The following is a 19,569-nucleotide window of genomic DNA, read 5'->3' on the forward strand; positions in this document are numbered from 1 at the left end:
GTCTAGGTAAACTGCTGTATAAGATGTCCCATAGTTTTCTTATCTCTAAGTCAATTGTTTTTTCACCTTCATGTCATAATTAACAGTCTCAGACAGCTTCTAGAGGCAGGGGGGGATTAAATGAGGGATCTGCCCACTTTCCCAGGCTGATCCGGCCCAGCAGGGTCGCGGGGAGAACGGAGGCGAGCCTTAAGCCGAGTCAGGCTCTCCAGCCCCCTGGCGACCATCTCCAGAAGGGGGAAGAAGCAGCTGGCTTCCCGGGGGCAGAGCCGACCTCGGCACTCTACATTTCTCTGAACCCGCAGACCTCAGCCTCGGTTAAAGCCAAGGGTTTGTCGCCGAAGCCAAAGCGCGGACTTGCGGAGCCCTAGAAGAGTCAATTGTGGCCGCCAGGCTTCGGTGGAGTCGGAGACAGCCGGCTCGGACCCCAAGCCCCACCGTGCTCAGGGAGCTAAAAAACGCGACAACGGCCCCATTAAAAAAGAGGCTTAGAGTGACTCAGAGAGAGACCCGGACGCCTTGTAGACGCAGGTGTCCAATCACTAATAGCGACTGACTTTTGGTCACTCCAATGACTTCTCCACGACAAACCGGCCCGGAAGGAGACCCGGCACGGAGCTCGGCCGGCATCCCGGAGTTCGGGCAGCCTCGTCAAGCCCGGGGCGCACCAGGTCACCTCGGGGACTAGATATTTCAGTCAACTTTCCTGTGGATGCCCAGGCCGGCGACCCAAGGGGGGAGGCGGAGCCCGGCGCCAAGCCGGGGAACAATGGGGGGTCCGCGGGGTCTTCCCGGGGCAGGGGCGGCGTTCAGCCCGGGAACTTTTGACTTAGTTGTTCGGCCGCAGGGGCTGAAGCCGCCAACCTCCGCGGCCCGGCGCAGGAGTCCCCTCTTCATACCCGGACTTGCCTCCAAGCAGCCCCGGGCAGGACACGCGAGGGCCCGTGCCCCGCGAGCTCCGGCCCCCGGCCCCCGGCCCCGCCTGCACCTGTGCCGCAATGCCCCGCGCGGCCGCCCCGGCCTCCGCTCCCCGGCTCCAAGTTTGGGGTGAAAACAAAAGCGGCAACCCCGGGCTTCGGGGGGCGGTGACAGATCCGCCCGAGGCGGACTCCCCGCTGAGCCCCCGCAGCCCCGGGGGAATCCGGGAGGGGGAGGGGCCCGGGCCCGCCCTGCCCCCTCCTTCTCAGCGGGCTCTCGCAGCCCCTGCATCCCCTTCCCGGCCGGGAAGAGCCCGCAGAGGACGGAGTAGACCCGGGCAGGAAAATGACAGTTGGATGCTCCCGGACACCGGCGAAGCCCTAGGCCCGGTGGGGACCCCCAGCGGGCCCGGAATCGGGCGGAGGGGTCCTCGGGGGCGGGGGCGGCAGAAGGTCCAGCTGCGACCCTGCGAACACTCACCGGCTGCGGGGCCTCCCGCGGGGCGACGAGGCCGTGGCCGTGACCGTGGCCGCGGCCGAGAGCGATGGCGAGGGTGAGGGCGAGGGTGAGGAGGAGGTGAAGGAGGAGGAGGAGGCGGCCCCGTCGCAGTCGCTCCGGCTCCTGCTGCCGCCGCTGCTGCTCTTGCTGCTGCTCCTGCTGCCGCTGCGGCCGCCGCCGCGCCCGGTCCATTCCCCAACCACCCCCCTCCCCTTCCCTTCCCACCCCTCCCCTCCCCCTCGCACCCCTCCCCCTTCCCCGCCCGCCGCCGCTGCGGCCGCCGCGGCCGCCTCAGACCCAGCGAGGGCGGGAGCGCGGGAGCGGGAACGAGCGAGGCCGGCCAGGCCAGGCACGCAGGCAACCAGGCAGGAGGGCGGGCGGGCCGGGAGCGCGCGCGCAGCCCCGCCCGGACCCACGCGCTGCGCTCCCTGGCCGGGGCGCTCACGACGACGGCCGCGTCATGCGGAAGGCGAGGACGGGCACGCGCACGCCCGTACAGGAGGGGGCGGGGCGAAGAGCGGGAGGGGTGGGGAGACATCAAGGAGGCGTGGTCTGGCTTCTCTCCGCCCCGCCTCTCTTTTCCAAGCTCCTCTCCTTTACTCTCCGCCCCGCCCCTCTGCTCCAGGCTCCTTGCTGTGTGTCTCCCTGTCTCTCTCTGTTTCTCTCTCTCCATCTCTCTCTGTATCTGGCTCTGTCTCTCTATAATTGCCTCTCTCTGTTTCTCTCTCTCCATCTCTCTCTGTGTCTCTGTCTCTCTCCGTATCTCTCTCCCTCTCTTCATTTCTCTCTGTATCTGCCTCTCTCTGTGGTTCTGTCTCTCTATAATTTCCTCTCTCCATATCTCTCTCTCCATCTCTCTCTTTGTCTCCATTTTTGTGTTCCTGTATCTCTCTCCCCCTGTCTCTGTCTCTATTTGTGTCTCTGTCTCTCTTTCCATCTCTCCCTGTCTCTGTCTCTCTATAACTGTGTGTCTCTCTGTATGTCTCCCCTTCTCTCCCTCTCTGTCTCTCTGCATCTCTCTCCCTCTGTCTCTCTGTCTCTTCCTCTCTCTCTGTCTGTCTGTCTCTGTCTCTCCCTCTCTCTGTGCATCTTTGTATCTCTTTCCATGTCACTATGTCTCTGCCTCTCTCTGTATCTCTGTCTCTCTGTATCTCTCCCATTCTCTCTATGTGTCTTTCCCTCTCTCTGTCTCTGTCTGTCTCTGTCTCTTTGTATCTCCCTCTGTATATTCCTCTCTCTGTGAATTTCTCTCCATCCCTCTCTATTTCTCTGTGTGTTTCTGTCTCTATGCAACTCCCTGACGCTCTGTATCTCTCTCCTCTCTCTGTCTCTCCCTCTCTCTGTCTGTGTGTGTGTGTGTATCTCTGTCTCTCTGTCTCTCCTTCACTGACTCTCTGTATCTCTCTCCCTCTCTCCCTCTCTGTCTCTCTTTCTGTGTCTGTCTCTCCTTCTCTATCTTCCTCTCTTTGTGTGTCTCTCTCCATTTCTCTCTGTCTCTGTCTCTCTGTGTGTCTCTGTCTGCCTCTGTATCTCTGTAACTCTCTTTCTCTCCATCTCTCTCTTTCTCTCTCCCTCTCCCTCCGTCTCTCCCTCCGTCTCTCCCTCTGTCTCATCCTTTCTATTTCCCTCTCTCTCCGTCTCTCCCTCTCTCTGTCTCTCTCTATTTGTCTCTGTCTCTCTCGGTCTCTCTGTCTCTCCCTCCGTCTCTCTCTCCGTCTCTCCCTCTCTCTGTCTCTTTCTATTTGTCTCTGTCTCTCTCGGTCTCTCTGTCTCTCTCTGTGTCCCTGTCTCTCTGTATCTCTCTCTCCATCATTCTGTCTCTCTATGTATGTCTCTTCTTCTCTCTGTATCTCTATACTTCTCTCTGTCTCTCTCTGTCTCCCTCCGCCTCCCTCTCTGTTCCTCTGTCTCTGTCTTTCCCTTGGTATTTCCCTCTCTGTGTGTCTCACAGTCTCTCTCTCTCTCCATCTCTCCCTCCGTGTCTCTCCCTCTCCCTGTATCACCCGCTCTCCCTGTCTCTCTGTATTTCTCTGTCTCTCTCTCCTTCTCTCCTCTTGTCTCTGGCTCTTCCTCATTCTCCCTCCCTCACCCCAAAGGGCGGTCCTTAGGAACCAGACCCCATGCATTCCGCAGTTGGAATCCTATCTCTGTCACTTCCTAGCTCCGGTCAGTTCTCCCCTCAGGGAGGGCATTACAGCTGATTCCCCCTTTATCATCTCGAAACCTTACCATCCTTTGCCCTTAGTTATTCCTCAATGGACCTCAGTTCACTCATTTACTGTAAAATATTAAGGTGGATATATGGAGTCACCAGGGGGACTGGCACCTCTGGCGGGAGGGCTGCTCACTCTCCTTTGGGTCCACCTGTCACCCACTGCTCACCTGTGGCTCCAAGAAGCTGTGGCCACACCCACAGGTGTTTCTGCAGAAAGGCTAAACCAGGCTGAGTGTAACTCACAGACTTCAGACCCTTCAGCGAGTTAGGATGTCCATCCCAAACAGGTGAAGGCATCTCCTGGTGGGACAGGTGGACCAGGACAGTTTGTTCCAGCGGCTGAAGCAGGTGCTGGGAGTGCTCTTAGCACTTGGTCACTGAGCTCATCCACTGCATCCTGGGCCATAGCCGGTCATCCCGATTTTTGTCTTCCTGTTGGATTTTGTTGACTGGAAGAGAGAGCAAAGAATGACTGTCAAACTCTGCCTCATTTAACCCAGTTCCTCCTTGAGATAAGAACTCTCCTGCTGTCCACGGTCCTCTTCAAATCCAGCTCTTTCTACTTACTATACACATTTCAGAAGCCATAAACATCCTGTTTTCAATCCTACCTTTGACATGTCTTAGCTGTGTCATTTAAACTATGCAACTCAGTTTCCTCATCTGTAAAATGATTAAAAAAAAAAAAAACCAAAGTGTTCACTTCCAAGACTTATATTTACTTCACAGGATCAAACAAATTACTTTGCAAATCTTAAAGGACTATGTAGATGTCAGTTTTCTACCACAATTGTATAATAATATATGTGATCCTTCCCATTTCTGACATCATTTGCTAGACTTTACAAATGGTGGTCTTTTAGGCCTCAGGTGTTTGCTCCTTGTAGGACATGAAACTAAAGAAACACTGGACTATATATATTCTGTCTGCTCATCACGAGTATAAACCTTTGTTTGCTGTACCTAGAGTCCTGACTTCTTTAATGGGGAGAAGCCCTGACACATCAGCAGAATAAAAAAGAATCTGAGAAAATTGATCTCTTAAGAGCTAGAAGAGCCTTTGAGACATCCTTCCCGACCCTCCTGTTCTTCCTCCATGGAGCAGAACTTAAGAAAACTGGTCGTACAGTTAAGTTATGGACAAAGTCAAGCCAAGAACAGGTCCATGATACCCGGACCTTTATTAGAAGGTCATTAGAACCCAGTTATTTTCCATTGGAAGGGGAAAAAGTGGAGAGGGGAATGAAGGAGTGCAGTAGAAGTTCCTTTATCGGAAATCAGTTCTACTTTGTCTCACCTACCTGGAACATTAGCTCCCTGTTCAAATCTCTTTAAATTTCCCTCTATCCTATTTATGTATCCATGCTTATAAAGCAAACACTTTCCAAAAAACAATCAAAGCATTTTCACATTGGTGATCTCAGGTGACTCCCATAGCCAGGTGAAGGAAGGAGGTACCATATTGTGTCTAATTTATATCTAAGGAAACTGAGCTCAGAAGAAGTTAATCTTCTCGGGGTTAATCTGGCTCGGGGTCAAATCACAATTAAATGGTAGATCGAGGATTCTAACTCCTGTCTGCTGACTCTGGGGTCAGCTTCTGTTACGTCGGAGAGTCTCCCATCACAGGGAGACTGGGAGTAAGCAAAAGATCACATGTAGCGGTGTCCGCAGCTCTCCAATTTTTCTCTAGGAGAATTCTGAAGACCCTCTCCCAGCCCCCACGCAGAGCCTGATGACTCAATTTATACACAGTTCTAGCAAAGCCTGTTTTCTCAGCTCACACAGTCTGCCAAGTAGAATGGAGAAGGCTTCTAGAAATAGGTTGACTGCGGCAATATGTGAAAGTGGGCTTAGGAGAAGAAAAAATATAGACATATAGAATATAGAAAAAAGTAGAAAAATCAGAGCAGATTCAAGGATGGAAAAACAACACCCAGGGACCATTTAGATTAAGGACAAGCAGTAATAGCTGACTCAATGGCTGATGAGGGTCATCTCTGTATCATATATTCAGTACCATTATGCACACACACACACACTATTATAGAGTCAGTATTAGATAAACAAATTATTATATATGCAGCACTATTATATATATATATACATTTATATATACACATTATTATATAATCACTACTATTATATAATTATACATACTATTATATATTCAGTACTATATACAGATATATACACATACTATTATGTAGTCAGTACTATCATATATACAAATACATACTTGGTTATATATTCAGTACTATGGACTAAAATTATACTATATTATATATTTTCTATAAGTATGTATACCTACATGATTATATGATCAATACTATTACATATTTATACACATACTATTATATAGTCAGTACTATTATATATACATCTAGATATGATTATATGATCAATACTATTACATATTTATACACATACTATTATGTAGTCAGTACTATCATATATACAAATACATACTTGATTATATATTCAGTACTATAGACTAAAATTATACTATATTATATATTTTCTATAAGTAAGTACACTGCTACATGATTATATGATCAATACTATTACATATTTATGCACATACTATTATATAGTCAGTACTATTATATATACATATGGATATGATTATATGATCAATACTATTATACATTTATACATATTATATAGTCAGTATAATTATATATACATGATTATGAAATTAGTACTATTATATATTTATACATACACTATTATATAGTCAATATTATATAGGTAGTACTATTGTATATGCTATTATATAGTTATACTATTAGATATACTTATATATAGTTAGTACTATTATGTATATACATACTATTATATAGTCAGTACTATTATATATACTGTTATAGAATCAATACTATTATGTAGTCAGTACTAAAATATATAAATATATACACACATACAGTTCTATAGTCAGTACCAATATATAAACATATTTGTGTATATATTATTATATAGTTGGTACAATTATATACCCTACTATAGTATAGATATATTAGTTTATACAAATGCATTAATATATTAATATACAACATAATATACTTTATCCTAAATAGTACTCCAGTATATACAATATGCTATAATGCATACATTACTATATAGTTAGTACAATAATTAACATTCCTAATCTAACCTCTAGTCATCAAGGAAAAAGGTTTCATTAGATTTAATACACTCTATTCAAGAAGCAGGGAAAAAGGTTTAGAAAAAATTTTCATCCATAATGTTTAAAATAAAATTTGAAAGTGATTGCTTAAAGAGATAAACTTCAATAATCTGAGTTTTTACGTAAAATACATAAAATAATAATAGCAGTTAACTTTTTTATAGTGCTTTATAGTAGTTTTCTCTTTGTATCTCCAGAGCCTAGAACACTGCCTAAGATATGTACTGAGTGCTTACTAAATGCCTGTGGACTGATAGAATTGAGGAAATACAGCCCCACCAAAGCAAATCAAGTTGTCCATCGTCTTCTGACTTCACTATGATGTGTTTCTTCTCTACTTCCTACTTCCTCCATCTCTGAAATAGGTATAGGATTATTCCATTGATCTTCACAACAATTCTGGAGGTGTGTGCTATTATTATCTCCACTTTACAGTTGAGGAAACTGAGACAGACAGAGATTAAAGTGGTTTACCCAGGGTCATACAGTTAAGTATCTGAGGCTGGATTTGAACTTAGCTCCTTCTGATTTCAAGCTCAGCATCAACTATTTGCATTAAAGACCCAAGAGGAGCCTCTGTTCCTTCAATTATTATCTTTAGAGTTTTGTAAAAGCAAATTCAAGAACATGTTGAGACTATTTGACAGGCTGGGCCCTGGGTACATTACCCCTTGTAATGGTGACATTACAGACCCCATCCTCCACTTCAGTCCTACTTTTGACTTCCATGTTTCCTCCAACATTTAGCTTATTTGTGTGTCTACGGCTTCCTCTAATAAAAAGTAGTAATAATTATCACTAAAATTCATATAGTGCTTTAAAGTTAGCCAGGAACTTTACAAACATCTCATTTAATCCTTACAGAGATAGGTGCTATTATTATCTCTATTTCATAGATGAAGAAAGTGAGCCACATAGAGGGAAGGGGATAAGCATTTATTAAACACCTACTATGAGCCAGGCTTTATGTGAATCACTTTACAAATATGATCTCATTTGATCCTGTGGGGAGGGTGTTTTTATTATGATTTCCATATTATTACAATTGAAGAAAAAAAAGGAAGACGGAGGGTCACATGAGAAGTATCTGAGGCTATGATTGAACTCGGGTCTTCCTGACTCCAGACACAATGCTTGGGTGTAAGAATTATTTCACTTTTCTCTTTGTATCTCCAGAGCCTATAAGATATGTACTAAGTGCTTAATAAATGCCTGTGGGCTGATAGACTTGAGGAAATACAGCCCCACCGAAGCAAATCAATTTGTCCATCGTCTTCTGACTTCACTATGATGTGTTTCTTCTCTATTTCCTACTTCCTCCATCTCTGAATAATGATGCTTATTATCACGATTTATCCTTTATTATTACATTTTCTTTTTTCTATTACCCATGAGTGCTTTTCCTAGCCCTTTCCTACGGCATGGGATCTCGGAGATCTCCATCTCCTTCCCTCAGACGAAAAACTAATGAGTGTTAGTAGGAACTGGGACTGTTTTAACCTGTAGAAATGAAGAAGACTTAGGGGACATACCGTAGCATTCTTTAGGTGTTCAAAGGAACTGTTATTTCACAGATAAGAGCAGCAAGTCTCAGGAAATGGCCTGGAGCGGAACAGTTTCTGAACCAAGCCATGGGGTAAGGGGGCAGAGAGCCACAATACACAAGAACACTTCTTTCCTGTTTGAGCCAAGGGGGAAGAACTAAAGTGAGTAGAAATGGTAGAGGGAGATAAAAGAAGGAAAACATTCCCAACAATGAGGAGCTGTCCCCAAATAGAGTGGGCTCCCATCATGGGAGAGAATGGCTTTCCCTTCTTTAAAGAGCTTTAAGCAAAGGCTGAATAACCACATATCTGAGATGTTGTAGTGTGGATTCTTATTTGCGTGCCAGCTGGTTTAGATCAGTGGGTTTTTAACCATTTTTGTGTTCTTTTTTGTTAGCCTGATAAAGCCTTCTCAGATTAATGTCTTTAAATGCATAAAATAAATGTCAAAAGAAATAAATTATATTAAATAAGGAGTTTTTTCCCTTCCAGGTTCATGAAATCTGTCTCCAGGCCTATAAAGGTCTGAGAACATTAAATTAGGATTTCCAGATTTAGGGAACATCCAAGCTCACTTCCAATTGTCAAAATCTGTAATTCTTGGGGCAGCTAGTTGGCAAGCACAAGTCTTGACGTCAGGAGGACCTGAGTTCAAATTTGACCCCAGACACTTAACACGTCTTGGCTGTGTGACCCTGGGCAAGTCACTTAACCCCAATTGCCTCAGCAAAAACGAACAGATAAATAAATAAATCTGTAATTCTGTGATCCTATATTACAGAAAGCTTCAATACACTGGACCATATTAGAATGTAAGAGAGGAGGAGTCAAACTTAGAGGCTAATTTTTGAGAAGAGTAAAGAATATTTTTATGTGACCTCTAGAGTTTGAAGGTGTGAAAAATATTTCACATACATTCTCTGGTGCGAGTCTCACAACGACTCTGTGAGGCAGGAAGGGCAAGTATTATTACACCAATTTTACAGGTGAGAAAAATCAGACTTGGGGAGATAAAGGAACATAGCCCCAGGCATCTGGCAAAGATTGGAACCAGACCTGACTCCAGTCCAGTGTTCTTTCTCCTCCTTTAAGGAGCTTTTTTGCTCAGGGAGCCCCTGGCTCCCTGGACTGCCAAGAACGTCGTCTATCTCAGAACCAGGGCTGACCCAAAGGGGGAGGGGAGGGAACCATCTCATCAAACCAACTCAGCTTACCTCCATCCACCTACATAGGAGGAAAATCAAAGGGACCTGGGCAGAACTCAGGAATTCAAGTCAGGCCAGCTTGCCTTTTGCCGGCTTCCCTACTTGTCGGGGCTTGCCGGAGGAGCCTTGCTTCTCAGAACAGAGGGAAGTGACTGAGGTCACCCAAGCCATTCCTGTTGGAGCGGACCAGCTCCCCTGTGGGCCCTCCCCTGTCCTATACACCCTTACATCGGCTGGCGATGTTGCCATGGCTCCGGACATCTCTCACAGCCGGATCCTCGGACCCCTCCTGTCCAAAATGGTCCAGATTTCAGAGGGCCCAGAACTCGCAATGGGAAAACATTACATCTTTATTTTCACTAACTTCTGGCTGAAATGTGGTTTTGCTTCCATTGTGGACGTGATTCTGAGAAGCCCATTGGTTTTGCCAGCCTGCCAAGGGGGTGCATGACCCCTTAAAAGGTTAGGAAACCCCCCTTTCGACAGAAGCAATAACAAGCAGTCAGTGTCTCTGGAGAGGGGAAAGGGGAAATGGGGCATAAGGGAAAGGCTGCATGATCGCTATCGCCAGGGTCTGGAGGGCTGTCATGCAGGAGAAATGTAGTGGCTTCTTGTTGTTTTCTGCTTTGTCCCGGGAGGATTGAACTTGACACAATGAGAAGCTGCTTTGAGCAGGTTGGGCTTATGGGGAGCTAGAACTTTCTAGACTTGTTCTGTTTGGTCCAAAATGGGAAAAATCAGAAACAAGGAGTGAAAGTGGAAGGGGGGGGTAGATCTCAGTAGGATGAGGAGGGGACTCTTCCAACAATGAGCAATGATTATCCCAAGGAGGAGTAGATGGATTCCTCACTGCCCCAAATCTTCAAACAAATAGCCATTTGTCTGGGCTGCTCCAGGTACAGGTGGTCCTTGCACAGCTCGGGCTCCCCAGAGATTCAGGCTGCCTGCCACGGGCACCCACGGTGGGGCTGGGAGGGACAGAACCTCTCCGGCTGATCCGAGGAGCCGGGGAGGAAGGTAGAGACCCGGGGCCCACTCAGAGGCTCCCCCTCCCGCTCCATCCTGGCGCCCTTCTCCAACCTCACTGGCTCTTAGCAGGGGAAGGAACGCGACGGGAAATACCCTGGCCTGGAGACCAGGAAACCTGAGCTTCAAGCGCAGTTCTGTTCCACCAGCCACCTGCGAGGCCTCGGGATCCTGAGCCAGTCCCTTCTCTCTGACCTCAGTAACCAACGGGCCGGACCATCAATCAAACGGGTGTTAGGCAACTGTGCGGGAGGGTTGTCGTGATTCAGCCCTTTTTCCGTTGTGCTCCGCTCTCTGGGACCCCAGTTAGGGTTTTCTTTGCTAAGTTGGTGGAGTCATTTCCTTCCCCAGCTCATTTTACAGATATAGGAAACTGAAGCAAACAGGGACAAGTGCTTTGCCCAGGGTCACACAGCTAGGGAGCGTCTGAGGCCAATGGATACAAAATAAAAGGGACCTTCATGAAGCTTATAGGTTAATAGGAGTATTCATTTTCTCTCCTTCTCTCCCCCCCTCTTTCTCTGCCTCTCTCACTCTCCATCCTTCCCTCTCTCCTTCCTTTTCTTTCCCTCTCTCTCTTCCTCACTCTCTCACTCCTTCCTTCTCTCTCCCCCTTCCTTCTCCTCTTCTCTCCTTCTCTCTCTCTCTCTCTCTCTCTCTCTCTCTCTCTCTCTCTCTCTCTCTCTCTGTCTCTCTCTGTCTCTGTCTCTGTCTCTCTCTCTCTCTCTCTGTCTATCTCTCTCTATCTCTCTGTCTCTTCTCTCTCTGTGTCTCTTTCTCTTTCTCTCTCTCTCTCTCTCTCTGTCTGTCTGTCTCTCTCCATCATATGTATGTATGTGTGTATGTATGTACAAAACCAAGCAGGGATTTTTTTTAGGATATTTTGGAGGGGAAAGGCCCTGAAAACTGGGGAGGGAGGAAAGAAAACCAGGATTCAGAGTATGGGGTTTAATTTGAATCTGAAAGGATTCTAAACAGTAGAGATGAGGCTGAAGGGCATTCCAGGAATGGGGACCAATGGGATAATTAGTACAAAAGCATGGAGATGGGAGATGGGCGACAGAATATCCTGTGTGAGGAATACAAACTAGACCAGTTTGACCAAAACATCAAGGGCATAGAAGGGCATGTTAATGTAGAATGTGGCTGCAAAGGCAGAATGACATTAGGTTGTGCAGGGCCCATGTTTGTGATCCCACAAGCAATAGACGGCACTGGAGTTTATAGAATCCTCCGGAGTGATACGGGCAGATCTTCACTTAAGGAAAATGATGTTGGCAGCTGTGTGGAGACTGAGCAGGGCTAGGAAGCAGGTGAGGCAGGAAGGCCTGCTCACTGTGGGGTCCGAATCCAGGCCGATTCTCTCCAGAGCCCCTTAATCTGGAGGACCTGACAAAGGTGGGTCAGAGGCCCAGGGCTCCCAGACACTGTGGGGTCCCAACTCCCTGCTGATTCTCTCCAGAGCCCCTTAATCTGGAGGACCTGACAAAGGTGGGTTGGAGGCCCAGGGCTCCCAGACACTGTGGGGTCCGAATCCAGGCCGATTCTCTCCAGAGCCCCTTAATCTGGAGGACCTGACAAAGGTGGGTCAGAGGCCCAGGGCTCCCAGACGCTGTGGGGTCCCAACTCCCTGCTGATTCTCTCCAGAACCTTTTGAGGACCTGACAAAGGTGGGTCGGAGGCCCAGGGCTCCCAGATGTTGTGGGGTCCCAACTCCCTGCTGATTCTCTCCAGAACCCTTTGAGGACCTGACAAAGGTGGGTCGGAGGCCCAGGGCTCCCAGATGCTGTGGGGTCCCAACTCCCTGCTGATTCTCTCCAGACCCTTTGAGGACCTGACAAAGGTGGGTTGGAGGCCCAGGGCTCCCAGACGCTGTGGGGTCCCAACTCCCTGCTGATTCTCTCCAGAGCCCCTTAATCTGGAGGACCTGACAAAGGTGGGTCAGAGGCCCAGGGCTCCCAGACGCTGTGGGGTCCCAACTCCCTGCTGATTCTCTCCAGAACCCTTTGAGGACCTGACGAAGGTGGGTCAGAGGCCCAGGGCTCCCAGACGCTGTGGGGTCCAAATCCCTGCTGATTCTCTGCAGAACCCTTTGAGGACCTGACAAAGGTGGGTCAGAGGGATTCCAGATGCTATGGGGTCCGAATCCAGGCCGATTCTCTCCAAAACCCCTTAATCTGGAGGATCTGACAGAGTTGGGTCAGGGCTCCTGGGTCAGAGCTCTCCAAGCGTGGCCAGAACCTCCTCTGAGGGGCCTTCAGAATGGACCAGTGGAGCGGAAGAGCAAAGGTCAGAGGCTCGGAGGGATCAGAGGCAATGAGGCAGGCAGCATCTCTACTCCCAGCCAGACTCTGATGTTATCCAACATGACGGCTCAAGAGTATTTTTAGAAAGCTTCGCCCTCCCCCATGCCTGAAGTGGAAGCTGATTTGATGAAAAAGTGGAGTGATCTTTGCTTGGTCTGATAGATAACTAGAAAAAAGGGGGTGGGGGAGAGACCTAAAAGTAAACACTCCCTTGGATTTCTTTTTACTCCACTCAACTCTTTTTTGCTTTCAGCGCCAGTTAGTAGGGTCAGCTCGCCAGTCGCCTATGGGTCCTGCTTTAGGAGTGGGTGGCAGGTAGAACCTGTCTGCCCAAATTTTCTCTCCCACTGGCTGCTACAGTGCCTGAATTCCACTATTAAAATTTCATTACTTCAAGCCCAAGAGGTTTTTGGCTTTCCCAGAGTCCCCTGTGAGATGCTAATACCCCTGGGAAGCAGAGCACCTTAAACCATATCCAGCTAACAATTTAGTGTGGATTAATTAGTCTGAGAAAAAGACCCCACCATGGGGCATGGGACTGATGCCAGAGTGTGGAGGGAGGGTGGAAGGGGCAAGGAATTAATTATTCAATTTCCCAACAAGCATTTATTGGGACATGCATGTTCTTTCCACCATTTCCAAGTCATTTCTCCAGCACAGAGCCTTCAGGTAAATGCCCCAGACTAGATGGGAAATACAGTTACAAAAAGCACCTACTGAGCGCCAGACAGTGTGCTAGTGCTAATCAATCAATGCTATCCATAGAACCTGGCACATAGTAGAAACTTAATCAGTGTTTATTGATTGATAGATTAGCACTAACAATGTCTGGCACCCAGAAGGCGGAAATCGACTGGGATTGATTGGGATTACAAAAGGAGATTGAAAACAGTTCCTGGCCACAAGGAGCTTCCAATTTATTGGGGGAGACAACATGCAAACAAGGAGATACAAGCAAGCTAGATAGACAATAATAGAGGGAAAACTCTGGAATTAAGAGGATTTGGGGAAGGCTTCCCTTAGGAGGTGAGATTTGAGAGGGAAAACCAGGAAAGTCAATAGGCAGAGATTAAGAGTAAGAGTCATCCAGACATGGCCAGAGTAAATGTCCAGAGAAGAGACATGGAGTGTTTTGTTTGTGGAAAGTGTCTATTCTCAAGGACTTTATAGAACGTGTATCCAGAAGCATGCATAAAATAAATACCAGGGGGATTTAGGAGGAGGGAAGTATTAACTGGGAAAAGACTTCTCATAGAGAATAGTTCTTGAACTGTCTTTTTTTTAATAATAGATTTTTATCTTCAAAATACATGCAAAGATAGTTTTCAACAGTCACCTTTGTGTTCTAAATTTTTTCCCCTCTCCCTCCCTTACCCCCACCCCTCTTCTAAACAACAAGTAATCAAATATATGTTAAATATGAGCAATTCTTCTATACATATTTCCACATTTATCATGCCATGCAAGAAAAAAATCAGATTAAAAAGGGAAAAAATGAGAAAGAAAGCAAAAAGCAAGCAAACCACAACAAAAAAAGGTGCAACTTCTATGTCCTCTCTCTGGATTCAGATGGCTCTCTCCATCACAAGACCATTGGGATTGGCCTGAATCACCACATTGCTGAGACAAACCCATCAGAACTGATCATCACATAATCTTGTTGTTGCTGTGTACGATGCTCTCTTGGTGCTACTCATTTCACTCATCATCAGTTCATGTCAGTCTCTCCAGGCCTCTCTGAAATTATCCTGCTGATCATTTCTTATGGAGCAATAACATTTCATAATATTCATAGGCCATGAGTTATTCATCCATTCTCCAATTGATGGGCATCCAGTCAGGTTCCAGTTTCTTGCCACTACAAACAGGGCTGCCACAGACATTTTTGCACATGTGGGTCCCCTTCCTTCCTTTAAGATCTCTTTAGATACAGACCTGGATCACAAGGTTTGAGGGCTCTTTGGACATAGTTCCAGATTTTAAGCTGAGTCTTGAAGGAAAGGAGATCTGGGAGTGGCCAGTGCCCCATGGAGTGCTGTGGATGAGACCAGATCGACTGGGCCATGGGAATAGAGAGGGCCCCTAAAAAAGAAGTCAGGTCCAAGACAAAGGCAGAGGACTTCCCCATTTTGCTAAATGAAAGCTGGTTTCCAATATTCACCTCAGCCTTTCACCAAGTGTCCCCAAACCTTCCCAGACTTCGATTGCTCTCTCTGTAACATGGAGCCAAAACAAGAAGCTGGACCATAGCTATAGAAAGTCACTGAAATCCAGGATATGCTCCATGAGGAAGCAGCTACCTCCGGCCTCCCAAACAACCATCCTCTTGAGACCAAGAATTAATTCCAAATGCCAGCCATTCCTAACTCAGAAGTCATCAGCAGGTGATGGGTGTGAGTGATCACCCCACCTGCCCCCTTCCCCCTCCCAGGTATGCTAAAAATGAAAAATGGCAGTTCCATAGAAGCAGGGGACCTCTTAGAACCTTATTGCTCCCTTGGTATCCAATACAAAGTGGGCCACTCAATTTACCTTGAATGGACACTGTTCCCTTGGGGCCCTTACTTCATCTCCTTAATTAGACTTCAAGCTTATAAAATATAATAATTTGTGTCTTTTCCTTCATTCTTTTTATTAGAGAAGTAAGTTGATAGAGGAAGGAGTGTCTGAAAAGGAGTTAGGAGAACCCCACCTGAGACATTTTCTAGCTATGTCCCTATGGCAAATTATTTAATTTCTCCTCATCTGTAAAATGGGGTTGATAATTATTCCCATAGTACCTGCGTTTCAAGGTTTGCTTTAAGCATCAAATGAGATAATGGGTAAAAAAAAATACAGTGTAAATCTTAAAGCAAGGTACAAATACTGGCTGTTCATCAAGGAATGAGTATTTGTTAACACCTTCTAAGAAGCAAGCTTTGGGACTACAAAGACCAAAAAGTCATTGTCCCTTCGCTGTGGGAAAAATAACATGTGCACATATAAATATATACAAGACACATCCAGATTAAATTCAAGATAATCAGATTGAGCATTAGCTTCTGGAGAAGATCAGGGAAGTTCTTTTAGAAGGTATTATTTGAACTAAAATTTTCCTTTGTAGGAAACCTGAGATTCAAAGAAGTAGAAATGAGGTGAATGAATCCCAGGCGTGTGGGACAGTCTGTGCTATTCTTCTGCATAATGGAACCCTTTGGCAGGCTGGTAAAGCTTATGGTCTCCCTTATCAGAACAATGTTTTTAAATGCATAAAATAAAATATATAGGGTTAAAAGAAAGCTAATTATATTAAAATGCTATTATCAAAGTATAAAAAGAAAAAGAATGCAAGTTCATGGTTACCCTGCTTTACAGGGATGGGAATACATTGGTGATTAATACAAACCCTTTTCATTGGATTGGATTTGAATTTTCTAAACTGTTGAATGACTGAATTAAGGCACAAAGAATCTCAGTGGGTTAAAACAATGGGCCAGATTTACTTACAGATGAAAATCAGCAGAGGTGAACTTGAAGTCCTAAACTTAGGTTGGAAAAGTCCACAACAGGCAGAGAAAGAGGGAGACCTAGATAGAAAGAAACTCATATAAAAAAGAATTCGGGGTTTTAATTATTTAAAATGAGTTAGGAAAGGTGGTAAAATATGAGAATAATCAGTTTTGGAGAGGTTTGGGGAAGATCAGAATGCTAGGCCATTGATATGGAGATATGCGTCGGGTATAACCATTCTGGAAAGCAATTTGAAATTATGCAAATAAAGGGACTAAAATTCTCCTGTTCTTTGATGCAGAGACTCCATTCTGAGTTTATATTCCAAGAAAGAAAAAAGAACCATGTAGTTTATATCCAAAGGAAGAAAAAAAGGGGAAAATAACCATATGGACCTAAATATTTCTAGTATTCCTTTTTTGACAGCAAATATTTGGAAACAAAGTCAATGCCCATTGATTGACACATGGTTAAACAAATTATGATAGATGAGTGTAATTGAATATGATTGCATAAAAATGACAAATACAATGTATAGAGAGAAACATGGAAAAATTTACATGAACTAATTCAAAATAAAGTCACTAAAGTCAAAAAAAGAAAAAAACACAATATAAATGGAAAGAATAACCATAAAAAATTCAAGTGGATATTGTAAAATTATAAATATGAATTAAAAATTATAAATATAAAATTGCCTATGTGGGGAGGTAAATCTCAGTATCTTGAATAGCATTGCTACCTCCTACTAGATCACCAGCCTATTCCCCAAAACTGTTGTTTAGAGAAGCAACCTGTTTGACCTAGCAACTGCCAGGTGTTTGCCAGCACCTTTTCAGTAGTCACAGCTACTGAAGACCCAGAAAAGAGTTTCATCTCCAAAGTCCTTGGTACTGTCAAATGATTCAACATGAGATACAAATATGATTTTAGCCATAGAAATTAAATTTTAAAAGATATGGTATATGATCTCTTTTGCATCTGTACTTCAAAGACCACTAGGCATTTCCATTTGACTTATGGATAAAACCTCATGTGTTGCATCCTACTATGAAAATGTGAGCCTTTTAAGAGCAGAGACTGTCTTTTCTTGTTTTTTTCCTTGTGTCCCAGCCTCGTACAAAGAAATAAATTAATTAATCTTTCTTCACTAATTTATTATTCATTCATTTTAAAAAAACAACTTTATTACCCTCTTCACCTAACTTTATTATCCACCTAACTATTATTATTATTGTCTCTGTATTTATTTCATTTCCCAAAAAGTTCCCAATTTTCTTACCATTCACTAACTTCCCAAACCTTTATAAATTGACTTCCAAACTCAATATTCAATTGAAACTGCTCTCTTCAAAATCACAAGTAATCTCTTTATTTCTATATCCAATCACCTTTTTTCAGTTCTTATTTATTTTTACCTTCTGAAGCTGTTAACCATTCCTTCCACCTAGATACTTTCTCCTCTCTTCCCAAAAATGGTTTTCTTCTTCCCTGTCAGACTGGTCTTTTTCAGTCTCTCTTACAGAATCACCATTCATGTCCGCAACTCCTTGTGTATGAATAAATCCCAAAGCTCTGTCCTGGGCTCTCCTCTTTTCCATTTACTCTCTCAAAGATCTCATCAGCTCCCAATTATCTAACCTTCAGCCTTTACTATTCTTCTGAACTACAGTCCAGCATCACTAACTGCCTACTAGATACCTCAATTTAAAGGTCCTGTAGGTATCTCAAACTCAGCACATTCAAAGTGGAATTTATTCTCTCTCTTTAGATTACTTCTCTTCTTATCATCCCTCTTTCCATCAAAGGCTCTACCACCCAGATGCATTATCTAAGATCATCCTCCATTCTTCACTCCCATTCATCCTCAGTATCCAATCAACTGCCAAAAATTCTACCTCCACACCATCTCTTGTATGTATACAATTTCTCTTGCATTTCCTCAACCCATACCACAGCTACCTTAGTTCACTGATTTATCATTCCTTGCTTAGATTATTCCAATAACATCCCAGGTGGTCTTCTCAACTCTCTAGTCTCTCCAAACCATCCTCCAAACAACCACGAATCTGAACTACTAGCCCAAAGGAGATATGATCATGTCACTCACTTACTGAAGATATTTCAATGATTATTGCCTCTGAGATAAATTAAAAGTCCTCTAGCATTTAAAGACCTCAACAATTTGGCTTTAGCCTATCTTTCCAGGCTGGTTACATATTATTCCCTCGATGTTCTCTAGATTTTGGTCTATTTGCTGTTCCTTTTACATGACATTCCATCATCTGCTCCTATGCTTGGAATGTACTTCCCTCTCCACTCCTGCCTCTTGGGACTCTGAGTTCCCATGAAGGTTCAATTCAAGTATCATCTTTTTCTAGAGCCTTTGCTGAGTCCCTAAATTTGCTTCTCCCGGATTGCTTTGTATTTATTTTTACATGTATTTTGGTTACTTATCTGTTGTACACATGGTTTTCCTTCCCTCCCAGTAGAATGAAAAATCTATTAGGATAGGGATTATTTCATTTTTGGTTTTGCAAATATACTATATGTCTTTGTATATACATACACACACACACACACACACACACACACACACACATATATATATATATATATATATATATATATATATACTATAATAACAAATACTTAATAGATGTTTATTTAATTGAATTGAACTTAACTGAATGGGATCATACTCATTTTCTTATCCAGCATCTAAGACACAATGTCCTTATCATTCATAAGAAAAATAAAGCAATTATCAGCTTTTCTACCTTTATCTCTCTCAAATGTGATGGCTCTCATCACCCACTATAATAAAATTGACCCTTATCGTTCTCCATGCTACAGGAAAAGCTCAATCCTAAACCATATCCTCTGCCTTTCAGAAAAGACCAAGTCAAATCAAAACATCACAAAATGAGAATGGAGTGATTTTCTTCTCCATATCCCATCAGCAACATGAATCCCCTCTACAGCATTCCTAATAAGTGGTCATTTATTTTTCTTGGACAAAGTCCAGCTCTGAGGAGCACACCACCTTCTGAGACATTATGTTCTACTGTTGGACAGCCCCCATTATCAGAAAGTTCTTTCTTAGACTGAAATCTGTCTCTCTGCATCTAGTTTTGGTCTCACCATCTGGAGCTAAACAACATAACTCTAATTTATCTTG

At 44.5% G+C, this 19,569-nt stretch overlaps 1 protein-coding gene across 4 annotated transcripts in view; it reads right to left on the reverse strand.

The window, feature by feature from the left end:
- The window catches only part of TMCC1 (transmembrane and coiled-coil domain family 1), a 265,689-nt gene extending 264,066 nt beyond the window's left edge, over nt 1-1,623 (reverse strand). For all 4 annotated transcript variants that reach the window (XM_051982845.1, XM_051982869.1, XM_051982826.1 and 1 more), the window contains exon 1: nt 1,399-1,623. The gene's annotated coding sequence lies outside the window, so the exon portion shown is untranslated. The remainder of the gene's footprint in view (nt 1-1,398) is intronic.
- Between the last annotated feature and the right edge of the window lie 17,946 nt (nt 1,624-19,569).

This window comes from Antechinus flavipes, chromosome 1, assembly GCF_016432865.1.
Source record: "Antechinus flavipes isolate AdamAnt ecotype Samford, QLD, Australia chromosome 1, AdamAnt_v2, whole genome shotgun sequence".
In the NCBI taxonomy this organism is placed as follows: domain Eukaryota; kingdom Metazoa; phylum Chordata; class Mammalia; order Dasyuromorphia; family Dasyuridae; genus Antechinus; species Antechinus flavipes.